Source organism: Bos javanicus, chromosome 23, assembly GCF_032452875.1.
Source record: "Bos javanicus breed banteng chromosome 23, ARS-OSU_banteng_1.0, whole genome shotgun sequence".
Taxonomy (NCBI): domain Eukaryota; kingdom Metazoa; phylum Chordata; class Mammalia; order Artiodactyla; family Bovidae; genus Bos; species Bos javanicus.
This window is the reverse complement of record NC_083890.1, coordinates 38,024,603-38,041,230: the sequence shown is the minus strand read 5'-3', so window position 1 is coordinate 38,041,230 and position 16,628 is coordinate 38,024,603.

Here is a 16,628-nt window from a genome sequence, read left to right as displayed (position 1 = left end):
GTTAGTGAAATTGAAATGGCACTCACTGTGTAGAAGAATTTCAGTTGACACTAGCGACCTATACAAAACATGTGTCATTTTTCCAAGAGGCATATTATCAAGAGTCCACGCACAGGAGACACCTTCTAAAGTCTTGTACAATCATCATCCTCCTACAGCTCCCCAAATCTTGTCATTTTCTCCCTGACCTTCAGATAGCTTTGAAATGAGCTGAACTCACAATCCCAAGACATTCTGAGCTTTCTCAGCCTTAAAATCACATTATCCCTGTAACACAAAAATGCAGAGTTGCTTGGGTTAGGAACGAATTCATACTTTAAAATGTAAAGCCTTTTAAAACCTGTTTAAAATGGATTTTCTGCTTTCATTCAGCAATTATCCTCCATCAAACAGAAAGAGAAAAGGAAAACCAAAACCGGTCCCAGTGACAGCAGTTGGCAGAAAAAGAAATAGAGAAAAATAAAGTCTAGAAATAAAAACAGCATATTTGTCCTTATGTTTCAAGAACCAGAGACCTCGCAAGACGGGGCCTGCTTCTCTTCACCAGGGATAGCAGAGGATGCTCAAGACAAACCACGGCTCATCTCACGTCACAAAGAACCCCGGAGCAAGATGGAGACGTGCATACTCACAGTCCACCACAAGAGGGCGCTCATCAAAAGGGAGTGAAAGGTCATCCTGCCCTAAATATGCACCGGAAGAGTAAATCCCTGTCTGAAAAGCCTGAGAATATTTTTATCATCAGGCGCTGCTGCTAGATGGTTTGGTAAAACAATGATCCAAATTAAGATTTTTTTTTCCCTCCAATACTATTTTTGTGTCGTCAATCCCATTTCTGTAATGAATTCTAAAAGACATTCTATAAAGAATGAAAACAGTTTCCTGTCTGTATGGCAAAACAGAAATCAAATAAACTGCTCACATAAAATAATTACAGTAAGAGTCAGCAATGAGTGAATTTTATTTTAGGTAGACTTAGTTAAAAAAAAATTGGGAGAATAAAAGGGATTCAGCCTGCATTTCCCTTTTAGAAAGGGAGGGAGGGAAGATGTGAATTTAAATTTCAATTTCTTATGAACTATTGAAGAGTGAAAAACTTGAGTTCAAATTCCAGTTTTATCTTCCAAAAATGTTGTTAGCGGCTGTCTCAGCGTCACTGATCTCCATATCATTGGTACAGGGTTTGTCTTGGATGACTCTCCTTCAAATGACTTCCACTAATAAAGCCATTGTTGTTGTTCAGTCACTCAGTCCTGTAGGACTCTTTTGAGACCCCACAGACTGTAGCCCATCAGATTCCTCTGTCCATGGGATTTCCCAGGCAATATTACTGCAGTGGGTTGCCATTTCCTTCTCCAGGGGATCTTCCTAACCCAGGAATCAAACCGGCTTCTCTTGCTTGGCAGGCAGGTTCTCTACCCCTGAGCCACTGGGAAGCCCAGCAAATCCATCCTATAGATCTAATCTGTTAACCAGGAATCTGTTAGGTTTCCAGGCACCCAGCAGCCAAGAAGTGGTGTGCGCCCTGCAGGCCAGACAAGTTCTTTGGTCGGGCATTTCTGTGTTTGAATGCTGGCTCCATTTCTTACTAGATACTTGTAACTTCAGGTTAGTCTTTTAATATGCCTCAACCTGATTCCTTATCTGTAAAATGCACATAATAATAGAGCATAGATAAGGTTTGGGAATTAGAGGTCTAAACTACTATGTGTAAAATAAATAAGCTGTAAGGATATATTGTACAACACGGGGAATATAGTCAACCATTTATAATAACTACGCCTGGAGCATAACTTTAAAAATTGTGAATCACTATGTTGTACACCTGAAACTTAGTTCAGTTCAGTTCAGTCGCTCAGTCACGTCTGACTCTTTGCGCCCCATGGACTGCAGCACAGAAACTTATACAATATTCATTAACTACACCTCAATTTAAAAACTAATAGAGTATGGAACAATTGTAAGGACTCAATGAGATTAAACAATAGAAAGAATATAGTAAGGTGCTTTGTCCAAAAATGTGCTCGATAAATGTTAATTATTAGACTTCATTTACTCACAAATATTTATTGATTGCCTTTGCTGTGCCAGGTATATTTTGAGTGCTTGGGATACATCCATGAACAAAAGTACAAATGACCCCTGCCATTGGGAGTTTGTATTCTATCAAAGGCGGAGAAGGCTATGGCACCCCACTCCAGTACTCTTGCCTGGAAAATCCCATGGACGGAGGAGCCTGGTAGGCTGCAGTCCATGAGGTCGCTGAGTCGGACACGACTGAGCGACTTCACTTTCACTCTTCACTTTCATGCATTGGAGAAGGAAATGGCAACCCACTCCAGTGTTCTTGCCTGGAGAATCCCAGGGACGGGGGAGCCTGTTGGGCTGCCGTCTATGGGCTCGCACAGAGTCGGACACGACTGAAGTGACTTAGCATAGCATTCTATCAAAGGAAGGCAGACAGTCAACGACAGCCATTATAAGTAAGTAACATATGCTAGAAGGGAAGAAGGTAACCAGAGCCATGGAAAAGAAAACTTGCAGCAAGTAGTGCTAATGTTAAAGAACCCACCAGCCAATGCAGGAGACTTAAGAGACGCTGGTTCGATCCCTGAGTCGGGAAGATCCCCTGGAGGAGCAAATGGCAACCCACTCCAGTATCCTTGCCTGGAGAATCCCTTGGACACAGGAATCTGGCGGGCTACAGTCCATAGGGTCGCACAGAGTTGGACACGAAGTGACTTAGCACGCAGACAGGCAAGACTTTCTCTGCATGGTGTACAATTCTCTGAGCTTTGCAAATGCATATGGTTACGAAGCCACTGTCATCATGAAGATGCACAACAGTGAGGGCACCCTACTGAGACATTCCGTGTGTCCCTGTGTGGTCAGCCTCTCTCTCTGCCCACGGCAATCATTGATCTGTCTCCTGTTCCTATAGGTTTTGCTCTTCCAGCATGTCATATAAATGAAATCACCCGCTATGTGATCTTTTGAGCCTGGCTTCTTTCACTTAGCATAACGTATGTGGGATTCATCCATTTTATTGCATATACCAGCAGTCTGTTCCTTTTTCTGTTGTATGGGAGAACCAGCAGTGTGTAGAGCATTTAAACTGTTTTCAGTTTGGGGCAATTATGAACCAAGCCGTTAAAATCAGTCATCTACAGGTTTTCGTGTGAACATTATGTATTCATTTTTCTTGGATAAACATACAGAAGTGAAATTGTTGGAGCAGGTAGTGTATTAAACTTTTTAAGGAAATGCCAAACTGTTTTCCAAAGGGACTGTCACCATTTTACATCCCTGCCAACAATATAGGATGGTTGTTCTGGATCCTCAACAGCACTTGGTATTATCAGTTTTTCCTTTATTACTGCTATTTTCCCAATTCCAGTAGGTTTATTTCATTGTGGTTTTAATATATATTTCCCTAGTGACAATGTTGAGCATCTTTTCACATGCTTACTTGCCATCCATATAAATTCCTCAGTGAAATGTCTATTCAAATCTTTTGTTATTTTTAATTGCTTTGCTTGTTTTTTTTATTGGGCTTCCCTGGTAGCTCAGATAGTTTAAAAAAAAAAAAAATCTGCCTGCAAGGCAGTAGCTACAGGTTCGATTCCTGGGTCAGGAAGATCCCCTGGAAAAGGGCATGGCAACCCACTCCAGTATTCTTGCCTGGAGAATCCCATGGACAGAGGAGCCTGGCACACTACAGTTCATGGGGTTGCAAAAGAGTCAGACACAACTCAGCAACTAAACAACTATTACAACATATACACCAAAACAACTAAAACCTAGATCAGACAGAGTGTTCAGAAGCCATATTAAGGAAGAAGAAAGGAAAAAATTCAGCTGCAAACTTGCAATGAGATGCTTATTTGTTCTCTGAGCTTCCTATATTATCTTCCAGGGCAAAAAAAAAAAAAAAAATTCTTTTTGTTGTTAATTGGAGGAAAATAATTTTTTTCATGAGAGGAAAACGTTTTCCTTCACTAATTCTCAGACAAATTTGTCACATAATTTCTTATAGAAAAGATCCATAAGAAATATTGACTAGCATCATGAAAACCACAGTTTTGCAAGAGATGCAAGAATTTCTTCGTAGGAAATTGCATTGCATTCCATCTTCCAAATAATCTATCAGAACACAGCATGTAGGAAAACTCAATGTATTCATATCCAGTCTCTCAACATGGTCACTGGTACACGTGAGTCAAAATCACCTGGTGTTATTCGTGTGTGTGTGTGTGTGTGTGTGTTAGTCATTCAGTTGTGTCTGACTCTTCCACCCCACAGACTCTAGCCTCCCATGCTCCTCTGACTATAGAATTCTCCAGGCAAGAATACTGAAGTGGGTTGCCATTCCCTTCTCCAGGGGATCTTCCCAACCCAGGGATGGAACTCAGGTCTCCTGCATTGCAGGCAGATTCTTTACCATCTGAACCACTGGGGAAGCTGGTGTTAGTTGATACACATGCAAATTCCTAAATCCTATCCCAGAAAAACTCATTCAAAATTTGAGTAGACAGGGCCCAGGAACCTGGTACATTAGAGTTTGAAAAACCACCCCGATTGAAAAATATGGCTACTTTTAGGTCCCATAGAATGCAGAAACAGAAATGGAAGGATTTGGGGAAATGAATAATAAATAACATGCCCTTTAAACCATCTCTCAATATTAATTGCTTCCACTGTGCTTTTGGCAGCCAATTAAGTGCTGAGTTCTTTGGTAAGGGCCTAGGGTGCAAACCTTCAATATTATTGACTGAACCTTGGCAATTTAAATACTTTGAAGTGTGTAAGTCTACCAAAGAAGCCGTACTATAGATCATCTCTTGAAAAAAAGTCTCGATAAACACTTGAATTAAAAAAAAAAATGAGGTTGATCATATTTTCACTTCTATTTGCCCAAACTATCAGCTGTATGGATGTGAGAGTTGGACTGTGAAGAAGGCTGAGTGCCAAAGAATTGATGCTTTTGAACTGTGGTGTTGGAGGAGACTCTTCAGAGTCCCTTGGACTGCAAGGAGATCCAACCAGTCCATTCTGAAGGAGATCAGCCCTGGGGTTGCTTTGGAAGGAATGATGCTAAAGCTGAAACTCCAGTACTTTGGCCACCTCATGCAAAGAGTTGACTGATTGGAAAAGACTCTGATGCTGGGAGGGATTGGGGGCAGGAGGAGAAGGGGACGACAGAGGATGAAATGGCTGGATGGCATCACTGACTCGATGGACGTGAGTCTGAGTGAACTCCAGGAGTTGGTGATGGACAGGGAGGCCTGGCGTGCTGCGATTCACGGGGTCGCAAAGAGTCTGACACGACTGAGCGACTGATCTGATCTGATCAGCTGTAAGCATGTTAGCACACTTTATGTTAGTGTCTGCACCACCCATCACAAATGGGACATAAATATTTTTGTGAAAGTGAAAGTTGCTCAATTGTGTCCGACTCTCGGCAACCCCATGAACTATACACTCCATGGATTTCTTCAGGCCAGAATACTGGAGTGGGTCACTGTTCCCTTCTCCAGGGGGTCTTCCTAACCCAGGAATCAAACCCAGGTCTCCCCCATTGCAGGCAGATTCTTTACCAGCTGAGCCACCAGAGGCTTTTTTATTTTACGTGCTTGTTTTCTGCTGTGCTAGGTCTTCGTCGTTGCTTGGGTTTTTCTCTGGTTGCAGCAAGCAGAGGCTATGCTTCTTTGCGGCAAGCACGGGCTTCACATCGCAGTGGTTTATCTTGCTGCGGAGCGCAGGCTCTAGGATGCTCAGGCGTCAGCAGTTGTGGCTCCTGGGCTCTAGAGCACAGACTCAGTAGCCAAGGCACACGGGCTGAGGTGCCCCGAGGCATGCGGGATCTTCCCAGGCCAGGGATTGAACTCGTGTCTCCTGCATTGGCAGGCAGATTCTTTACCACCGAGCCACCAGGGAAGCCCACAGATGGGGCATAAACACAGACCAGGAGACCCTTAACTTGGAAATACCTTGCCTGAAGCTTTAGTTCACGTATGAGCCAGGAAGTCACAAACCATAGTTCTTTAAAACTATTCTCAAGGTTAGATTGTACTCCCACACTTCGTTGAGGTTATTGAAGTGTTACAGTCTATGTTTTGTGAATCTCCTCATTCTTACTTCAGTAAACCTCTGGAGGATTTGTCAATTTTCTCGTTAAAAACAAGATAAACAGAAGAGGCAAACCATTGAGAAACAGAAATTTCAAGTCTAGAAAACATTGCATTTATTTTATAATCCCATTTATATTTAGATCTAGTGCATGCCCAGAAGACCTTGATATACATTTATTTCCTTGGGAGGAGATGCCAGCCTGTATAACAATATCTGCAGTCATTATCTCTGTCTGGTAGCAGATCACATTTGTTAAGCCCTTGTGGGCATGTGTGAATGCTGGATGAGTTATAATTCCTCTATAAGTATTTACATTCTAGGGGTAAAAACTCCACGTTAACATTGAATGTTAGAATAACTTGGATTCCTAAAACCCAGTAGAAAACTAGGAAAACGACTCCCACTGAAAATAACATGCTTTTGAGCTTTAAATCCACGCAATGAAACATACCACTCTTCCTATCAGAATATGCAAAGAAAACCAATAACCACCACTCATTGTTTGCTTTGGAACGATTGGAAAAACAAAATATGTGAACATTATATTTGACTTATGACTAGATTTAACTTTCATTGCTGTTTAACCCAATCCTTTTCACCTCATGAGCTGAAAAATTCTGGTTCTCATTCAATACAGACCATCCTTTCTTCTCCCCACCCCCAACTTGAGCTCTCAAGGAATGTATTTCCTAGAGGAATTTTCTGGTCTGCGTTCTCATTCCCGCACTGCACACGGTGTGATGCACACACATAAGTATATACTTTGTGCTGTTTACCCTTAAAGGTCCGATGTGGATGGCTACCCTAACAGCTGACTCCTTTTCAATATGCAGTTGATAATAGCTGGAAGTTCCCTTAGAGTTCCCCAATTTTTAAACATTAAGTCTTTTAGACTCATTCCAGGCCATTTCCTTTTCTAGTCTTTGACTCTTTCTTGAAATGACCCCTTTTAGTTCAGCCAAATGTAAACAGAACTGAATTTTAGCCCTGCTCTTACAGGGCTGTGTTTAGATTGTGATTTACTTCAGGCCAATGCTTTCCAAAGGAGTAGATTTTGATCTCTGGGAATCCTTGAAGGTGAATAATGACAAGGATCGGGAAGGCAAAATTCAAATTATATATATATATATATGTATTTGTTCATCATTCTTTATGTTAGAGGGGGAAAAACAAGGTTTAGAGGCAAGTAAAAAGCATCTAAGCATGAACAGACACTGTCATAATTCAAAAACACAGAACTATTAACCATTAAAATAACTGTTTACTTATACCTCCATATTATTTCAAAATGGATTTTATTATGGTGCTCAGTCGCTCAGTCATGTCTGACTCTTGTGACACCATGGTCTGTGGCCCACCAGGCTCCTCTGTTCATGGGATTTCCAGGCAAGAATACTAGAGTAGGTTGCCATGCTCTCCTCCAAGGGATCTTCCCGACCTGGGGATTGAACCTGAGTCTCCTTTGTCTCCTGAATTGTAGGTGGATCCTTTACCACAGAGCCACCAGGGAAGCCCTTAATTTTATTATATGATTCCATTTATATGAAATATCCACAATAAGCATATTTGTAGAGTCAGAAAGGAGACTGGTCGTTGCCTAGGTCTGGAGGGTGGAGATGGGGAGAAATGGGGAGAGGCAAGGCTTCTTCTGGACATGATGAAAATGTTCTGAAACCGGACAGTGGCGAAGGTTGCCCAGCTCTGTGCATAAACTGAAAACCACTGTACTGTACGCTCTGAAAGGGGGGGATGTTACGGCTTTGTGCATCAGGTCCCAATAAAGCTGTTATTTTTAAAATGTACATGGTTCTCACCCGACAATAAGAAGATAATAAATAACCCAATAGAAAATGCACAAAGGATATGTATTGGGAACTCTCAGAAGAGGAACCAGAATTAGATAAATAAGTGGTTCCCCCCACAAAAGGTCGGGGAAAATGCAGAGGGCAGACAACAAGGAGATGTGTAAGCCCATTATATTGGCAAAAATAGTAACAATTCCAAATGATATCAGGATGTGAAAGTGAAATTCTCACTTTCCCACACAGCTGGTGGGAATGTAAATTGGTACAAGAGCTTCAGAGGGCGATTTGGCAACATCTCAAAGATAAGCATAGCCTCCCACCTGGCACTTCCGTTTCATTTCTCAGCACACTCTGGCACAGCAGCGTGAAGATATTTGGACAGGGACATCCGTCAGCATCGTTTGTAATAGGGAAAAAAGGAAACAACTGAAGGATCTATCAATAATGGGATGGGGAATTAAATTGTAGTACATGTTTACAACAGAATACCGTATACCACTAAAGTAAATTAGGTTCACTGGGGAACCTTTGGCAGTCAATGCAAAAAAAGAAAATTTGATCAATCACAGAATCAGACCGCGATGGAAAAACACACAACTCTTCCTGACACTAAGATCCAAGGGAAACTTCCCCCAGGGTTTTCAGAAAGAGATAACAACCATGGAAGTTGAGTAATTAACATCCTCGCTGTCATTCTCTCACGCATAAGAGACCCTCATTTCCACAAAGACACATCCCTGTGCTTCGGTCTCCAAGCGTCTGGCTCTGCCAGAAGATTCATTTTTGAGAGCAGGGGTTAGAAACTGGGTGCCAAAGTACTTTGCTTGGCAGCATGGTGTTTAAGATTTTTTTTTAATTTGAATGCCTTCAGGTGGGACATATACTCCTTGGAGGAGCCTTGGTAAAAACTTTCTGCCATGATGAACATGCTCTATTATCTGCACTGTCCAGAGTGGTAGCTGACAGTCCTATGCAGCAACCTACTAAGTACGTGAAATGTGGCTGGTTTAGTAGAACAGAATTTAAATTTAATTTAATTTTAATGTAAATAGTCATGTGTGTCTCGTGGTGACCCTACTGGGCAGTACAGCTCTAGAAGACCACAGGTCCCACCATTTTCTACTTTATTAAACCTCCCACCCTCAACATCACACATGTAGGTCGTCTGGCCCCTAGAGGTATTTTTGTGTGTCAATCATGTTCTAAAGTACCACATTTGGAAGAAGGACAGATTGTCATTTTATTGTATATCCTCTTTTGTTCATTGATTCAATACTCTTTCTACATATATCAGTCTGGGGCAACACAGCACTTACCATCTCGGGGGCAGCACAGACAAATCAGTCTATGACAGCCCTGCAGGGATGGGCGATGTGTGTGACGGGGGAAAAGCAAGCTCCATGGGGGCCACGCAGGATGGAGGTGCTCTGCAAGGGAGAACTAGGAATAAGCATTAATCAGCTGCGGGGAGGAGCAGTTTTCAGAAGAGGAAACAGCGTGACCTCCTCTACAGATTCAAAGAAATTCACTAGAATTTAGAATGCGGGGGTAGAGGATTGTGAAAGATTGTCAAAGGGTGAGATCCTGCAGGATGTTTGACCTGACTTTGGACTTTGTCCTGAAGGCAACAGAAAACCACTGAAACATTTTACACAGAGGAGTAGATTCTTATGATCTCTACATTCAAAGAAACCCATAAGAATTACCATGTGATCCATTAATTCCACTTCTGTAGATACCAAAAAAATTGAAAGCAAGGTCTTGAATATGTATTTGTATGCCCTTGTTCATAGCACCACTATTCACAATAGCCAAACGATGGAAACAACTCAGTGTCCATCAACAGATGACTGGATAAATAAAACATAGTCTATACATACAGTGGAATATTATTTGGTCTTAAACAAGAAGGAAATTCTGACACATGCTACTATATGGATGAATCTTAAAGACATTATACTGAGTGAACAGGTTAGAGACAAAAAGAGAGATAGTATATGATTCCACTTATATGAGGTAACTAGAACATTCAGATTCATAGAGACAGAGAGTAAAATGGTGGTTACCAGGGACTGGGGGGAGGAGGGAATGGGAAGTTATTGTTTAATGGGTACAGAGTTTCAGTTTGGGAAGATGCAAACTGTTTCAGAGATGGATGGTGGTGATGGTTGCATAACAATATGAACATATTTAATGTCAGTGAACTGTATACTTAGAAGTGGTTAAAATGGTAAATTGTCTGCTATGCATATTTTATCCTAATAAAGAATAAATGAATAAAATTAAATAAACTCTTCATTATTTCTTGCACAAACTCTGTAAAACCCTCCTTACTGATCTCTTTGGGACCATTCTTGATCCCTTGTACAAAGTTTATTTTCTACTCAATAGTGCAAGTGATGGATGAAACATGAGTCAGGTCACCTCCTCTCTGGCTGAACAGTTTTCAGTGGCTGGACAGTCTCTAGATATCTGGTCCCTCATCACCTCCCTGGCCTCCTTTCCTCCACTTTCCAAAGGCTGACTCCACTCCAACCTCATTGGTCTCTTTGAGCTTACCAAGAAAGCTCTTTACGTTAGGTCTTTCTCATTCTGGAACATCCTTTCCTCTGATGTTCACCTGGTTTGCTTTCTTACTTCATTCTGAAGGTAATATTACCCTTCAAACACCTTCCTTGACCTCCTATAAATATGGCTACCTTGCTTTCCTTCATAGCACTCAACCCACCCTTCATTTTAGTATATATCCATTTGTTAATTTCTTGTCTGTCTCTCTTGCAATGTTAAGTTCCATGAAGACTAGGACTTAGTTTTGGGTGCTACTGAATCCCAGTCACTGGAACAGAGGCAGTCATGCAGGAAACGTTCAATAAATATGTGGTGAATGAAAGAAAAATGATAGTTCTGTTTCAGCAAGATTGTGAGGATGGATTGCAGTGGGGACTAGAATGGGAGAAACCAGGTTGGGTGGCTGCTTCTTAATCACACAAGTGGTTAAAACAGCCAGGATGGATGATGGTGAGTGTGGTACACAAGGAGATTCAGGGAGACAGATATTTAGAAGAGGAAATCAAGAGGCGGGATGATGGGTTCATTCAATGAAGTAGAAGAGTCAGAAAGAGGAGCAGGTTTGCAGGAGAAGTGAACTCCATCTTAAACTCAGAGTGGACTTTCTTCATAGAAATATACAGTGGGCAGTTCAATTTCTTCAACAGAGAAATCTGGGTTAGAAATGCAGATTTGGCAGTTCATAAATATAATCTCAGTGGAAATTTTGATAACTGTTGAGCAGCAGTTAGTTGGAGGTTATACTGTTTGAATTAGTATTTAAATGTACATATTCACTGCTGCCAGTTAAACAGACTCATGTGCTCTCACAGCCAAGCTGGTCATATTTTTTAAACTGTAAGGAATGCAGGAAATGAAACTTCTATTTAAAAAAAAATTGGGGTAATGCTACTCTTTTTTAAATTGTAACTGGGTCAATTTTAATGGATGATATCCAATCTTAAACCATATATTCTATAATCCACCTAATTAAAAATACAGATTAATGTTTAGCCTTTATGGGAACATCATTATCCTTTATATTTAAAAAATAATCTCCTAATCCAACTCATCATTTCACTTATGTGGAAATAATATCCTTTGGATGTTAGTGACCCACCCATCTGAAAGTGAAAGTGTTAGTTGCTCAGTCATATCCGACTCTTTGTGACCCCAGAGACTGTAGCCCACCAGGCTCCTCTGTCCATAGGATTTCCCAGGCAAGAATACCGAAGTGGGTTGCCATTGCCTCCTTCTTTGACCCAGGGATCGAACCAGCATCTCCTGCATTGCAGGCAGATTCTTTGCCACTGAGCCATTGGGGAAGCCCAGCTCACACAGTTGGATGTAACAAAATAGAACTGGACTCCAGAGCTCCTACTGTTTCTCAGTAGTTCATAATCATGGGCACACTGTTTTGATTTCTGTTTCGGTGTATCTTTGGAGGATTCCTTCAAAACTGCTCATCACGACTGTGTGTGGTTAACTAAGGCCAAAGCTACCCAGAGATCCTACGGTTAACAGCTGTCCCACCCAGGGAAGCATTGTTAGACACCAAGTCTTCACTCTTCATTAGTTTTCTGCAAAGGTGAATATGTACAAGAACTGCTTGAAAATAGAGATATGGCCTCCAAGACATGCTCAGGATACTAAAAAGGACAAGGCATTTCTGCCTTCTTGATTTAAAGTCTGGACTTTGCAACCACTCCGGGCCTCTTCTCCAACGTATTTCTTACTTCATGGAAATACACTTTCAGATGATGTCCCTAAGGATCAAAGTTCAGTGCCCACATCTAGCAATGAAACCTTACCTTAGAAGCAGAATAAAGAGCCATCTCAATTGTGAGGGTCACTCGATCAGAGCTGGTCATTTTCTGACCATGGTGGAAACTAATTATGTCAGACTCTTTTATCACATGTGTAATTACAAAGGCAATCAACTTTATTTTTTTAACTTTTTGTTTTGTATTAGGGTGTAACTGATTAACAATGTTGTGATAGTTTCAGCTGAAGAGCAAAGAGACTCAGCCATGCATGTATATGTATCCATTCTCCCCCAAACTCTCCTCCCACCCAGGCTGTAACTGCGGCAAACTCTTTAAATGGCTACCCCAAGCCTCCCCGACTTCTCCTTAGACCTTCCTACTACAAATTCCTCACTGAAGTGCAGATAGCCAAGGGACTCAATTCAGATCCTGAGACACAAGCAGAAGTCTTCCCAGGCAGATGCTGGTAGTTGGCATGATCCTATTCCCATTTCCCTTCCCTCCTTATGGATGTGATAGCTTGAGCTACAGCAGCTTTCTTGTGTTTATGAAGGAAGTGAAAGTGAAGTTGCTCAGTCGTGTCTGACTCTTTGCAACCCCATGGACTGTAGCCTACCAGGGTCCTCTGTCCGTGGGATTTTCCAGGCAATAGTACTGGAGCGGATTGCCATTTCCTTCTCCAGGGGATCCTCGAGACCCAGGGATCAGACCCAGGTCTCCCGCATTGTAGACAGACGCTTTACCGCCTAAGCCACCAGGGAAGCACTTATGAAGGAAAGAGCCAAGCAAATCACACAATAGGGGCCCTCCCATTGTCTCACTGCTGAACCAAAACCCACCAATGCCAGATGTCTCAAGTGAGAAAAGTTATTCTCTTTTTGTTTAAGCCACTGAAGATGTATTTTCTGTTTCCCACCTCTAAATGCAATTATATTAGATTAGTCAATCTAATTATGGGGAGGTGGTGGTGAAGTGGTAGAAGAAATGGGAGAATTGGGTTCTTTTAGATTAAGTAAGTTTTATTATTTTAATTTTTAAACATAAATAAATTATAAATAAATACGATTATAGCCAAAACACTAATGAAACAACTCAAGTTGAAAGGGTTGGGGACGGGGGTAGGATCTATCAGAATATTTGTAGTTGGAAGCTAGTGTGTATATGAGTGTACACATTATAACTATGTGGGTGTGTATATAGCCCCCAACACCTTCTCTCCGAATTGGGAATTATTTGTGCATAAGGTTTTCTTATGAGGTCCAGTTTTATCCCTTTATACCACCATAATCAAGCATCAAAATAAAATTTTAAAAAATGTAAAAAATGACCTAGAGAGTCAATATCTGAAGACAACTTTCATACACAAGGAAACTTTCCTAATTTGTTAAAGACTGAAAATTGCCCCTAAAATTTCAGAATATATCCTAGGAGCATGAAATTGTACAAACCATTAGAGATCCTCTTAGGCCATTTGTGAAGCTCTCTAGGGCTGCACCCGCAGGACCATGTGCTGAAGAGATTAGGGAAAATCTGCTTTGCTCAGCCTGGGACTCGGGCTCCATGCGTGTCCTGACACGACCCTGTGACAGCCCACTCCCTCGTCTGTGCAGTACGCAGGGCCTCCGCTGACTAAGGAACTGCGAGCCCTGGGCTCTGTTGCTATCAACACCTTGGCCACATCACTGCCAACCATCTGCTGGCTTTCCCTGCCTCCATCACTCTGCAAAGATCACGGTTCAATCTGTTCTTTCACACCAGGGCCAAAGCTTCCTGATTGACAATGCTAGTCAACTCAGAAGTCTAGATCTTGCCAACACTGGATTTTTCCTTAGGTCCTTGGTGGGTTTCCACCCAGTTCTACAAATAACAAGGGTAGGAGGCCTTTGAAATCCAGAGGCATGTTCTTGGTTCTCTGACTTTGCAGGTAACAGCTGAGCACGTGTCTCAGCATTATGTTGTCATCCTTGATTTGACCACCAGGCTAGGAAACACCGAAATGGGTGAAGTCAGCCCACCCTGGCTCTGTTAGGACACCTGCTGGCACCCTCAGAGCTTCTTCTTTTCCCAGGTGCCACCTGATGACTCTCTGCCCACCCAGAACCCTCCCCTGGAAACTACACACAGGTGTCCCCAGCCAATCGCTTGCCACACCGGGGAGAGAGGCCCTTCATGAATAACTTAGCCTAGACTTAAGGTTGTATGCATTGTGGACACTGGCTCTTTAACAACCACCCCAAATCCAAAGGCATGAATCAGGTGGTACTATTTCAGGCACCAGTTGACAGGCTGCTGGGAGACATTCTTCAGCAGCAGCGACCCCAAGCATGTCTAGATCCAGCCTGCCTTCATTAGAAGCCTCTGGATTCTCACTTTTGTGAGACATTTTGATTACTCTAGCACTGACAAATAGCAAAATAAAAATGAATACAACCTGCACACATTTTTTTGTGTCCTCTTTCTACCATCAGCTATTTCTTAAATCAAGTCATCTTTTTTACTAACCATAGAAGTTGTAAAACAGTGTCAATGTTTGCTGGAAATCCTAGAAGCTCACCAAACTAGCCAACCTGTAGGTACACCACACCGTTGTAACCACACACAGGCAAAACTTGTCCAAACAAGGCAGAAAGACAGCCCATTGGGTCACTTTCCTTCACATTACTGTCATTTTCCAGTGGCCACTAAGAGTCATCTGGTCGGTCTCTCTAATCATGAATATTCCCTATTGTGACATTGTGGTTCAGTCGCTCAGTTGTATCTGACTCTTTGTGACCCCATGGACTGCAGCACACCAGGCTTCCCTGTCTTTGACTATCTCCTAGTTTGCTCAAACTCATGCCCATTGAGTCAGTGATGCCATCCAACCATTGCATCCTGTCGTCCCTTTCTCCTCCTGCCCCATTCTTTCCCAGCATCAGGGGCTTTTCCAATGAGTCAGCTCTTCACATCAGGTGGCCAAAGTATTGGACTTTCAGCTTCAGCATCAGTACTTCTAATGAATATTCAAGGTTGATTTCATAGTCTATATTTTATTTCATGAATTAATTTCTTTGTTTTTCTAGTTAATACAAATGAAACATCACCTGATTTTTCTCTCACTCAATGCAGCATAGACTCCCCCACTAGCTCTGCAAATTATTTTTTTCAGTGGTATGTGGAAGCTGGCAGAATAAGCGATCTGTTATTTGTCCTGTTGCAGTGGCTTATGAAGAAAAAAGCATGACAATTATAAGAGCAATGTTTTGAGTACTTAAGGTTGATGTAACTAATTTCAAAAGTCCTTGGATCATCGTAGGCTCCTCCCCTACCTTCTGCCAGATCTTTTAGGTCCTGTTAAAAGAGCCTCTAAAATCATGGGAATTGTGTTCAAAGTAATTTAAGAAAACAAACTTTACACCTTTGCAAAAATAGTCCACTGGGAATTATTGGTGTCAGTTTTCAACCCTGACAGACTGCCTGGTGTGAATTTCACCTGCCATTTGTTAAGAATCCCAAGGATTGATTCAGGGCAGCCGGGGGAGTCAACAGGCAACTCCTCATAACATAATTAGAAGGGAACCCTTTGTCCCAGGAGTGTTTTTCTCTTTCTTTCCTGCCCTCTGCAGTATGGGCTCCCGGTCTAAAAATGCTACTTCTTAGCAGAAGCATAACAAGCAACAGGCAAATGCATTCTCGTCTGTGATGGAAAGCAAGCCCACATGGCTCATTCTTACTGGGATAAAAACAAACCAACACGGAGACAAAATGCATTGCGAGGCGTACGAACCCATGGGTGGAAGATTTCACCTCAGAGGCTGTTTCTGTCATGTGATGGGCAGGTGCTCAAAGGCACCAGTTCTGTTAACCAGTCCTGCTGTGTGTGCCCTTCTCTCCCCCTACTTCCCTGGGTGAGACATCACGCGAAGCCTCTGTTCTCCCAGGTGTGAAACAAGCACAATGATAACCTCACACATCAGGTACCTCCGTGAGGACTGGGCTCACAGTCATGCCCCTGTCTACATCTGTGTCACTTTCCTTGCCTGCACCCACAACCCCCCTGTGAAAATCTGCAAGGGGAATTTCTGTTTCTTTCTCTGTCTTTATCACAGCCTCTTTTTCTATTCCCACTGTTGACACAGTCTCTCTAGTTCTACTCACTTCCATCTGGCTGCCAATTCATTCCCACAAAGCCAGATGGAATTACAACCCAACACTGTACCGTTCAAATGTGGATTTCCTCCTTGTCCCATACATCCTAGCTGTACTTTGATAAGATGAGACTCTTTGGACATCATAAAGTGATGATTACTTTGTAGTGTTACATGTTCGAAGGTCAAAAAGAAATACAGGAGGGAGAGTCTTATCCAGTTTCTTTCTTTTTTTTTTTTTTTTGGTTTAA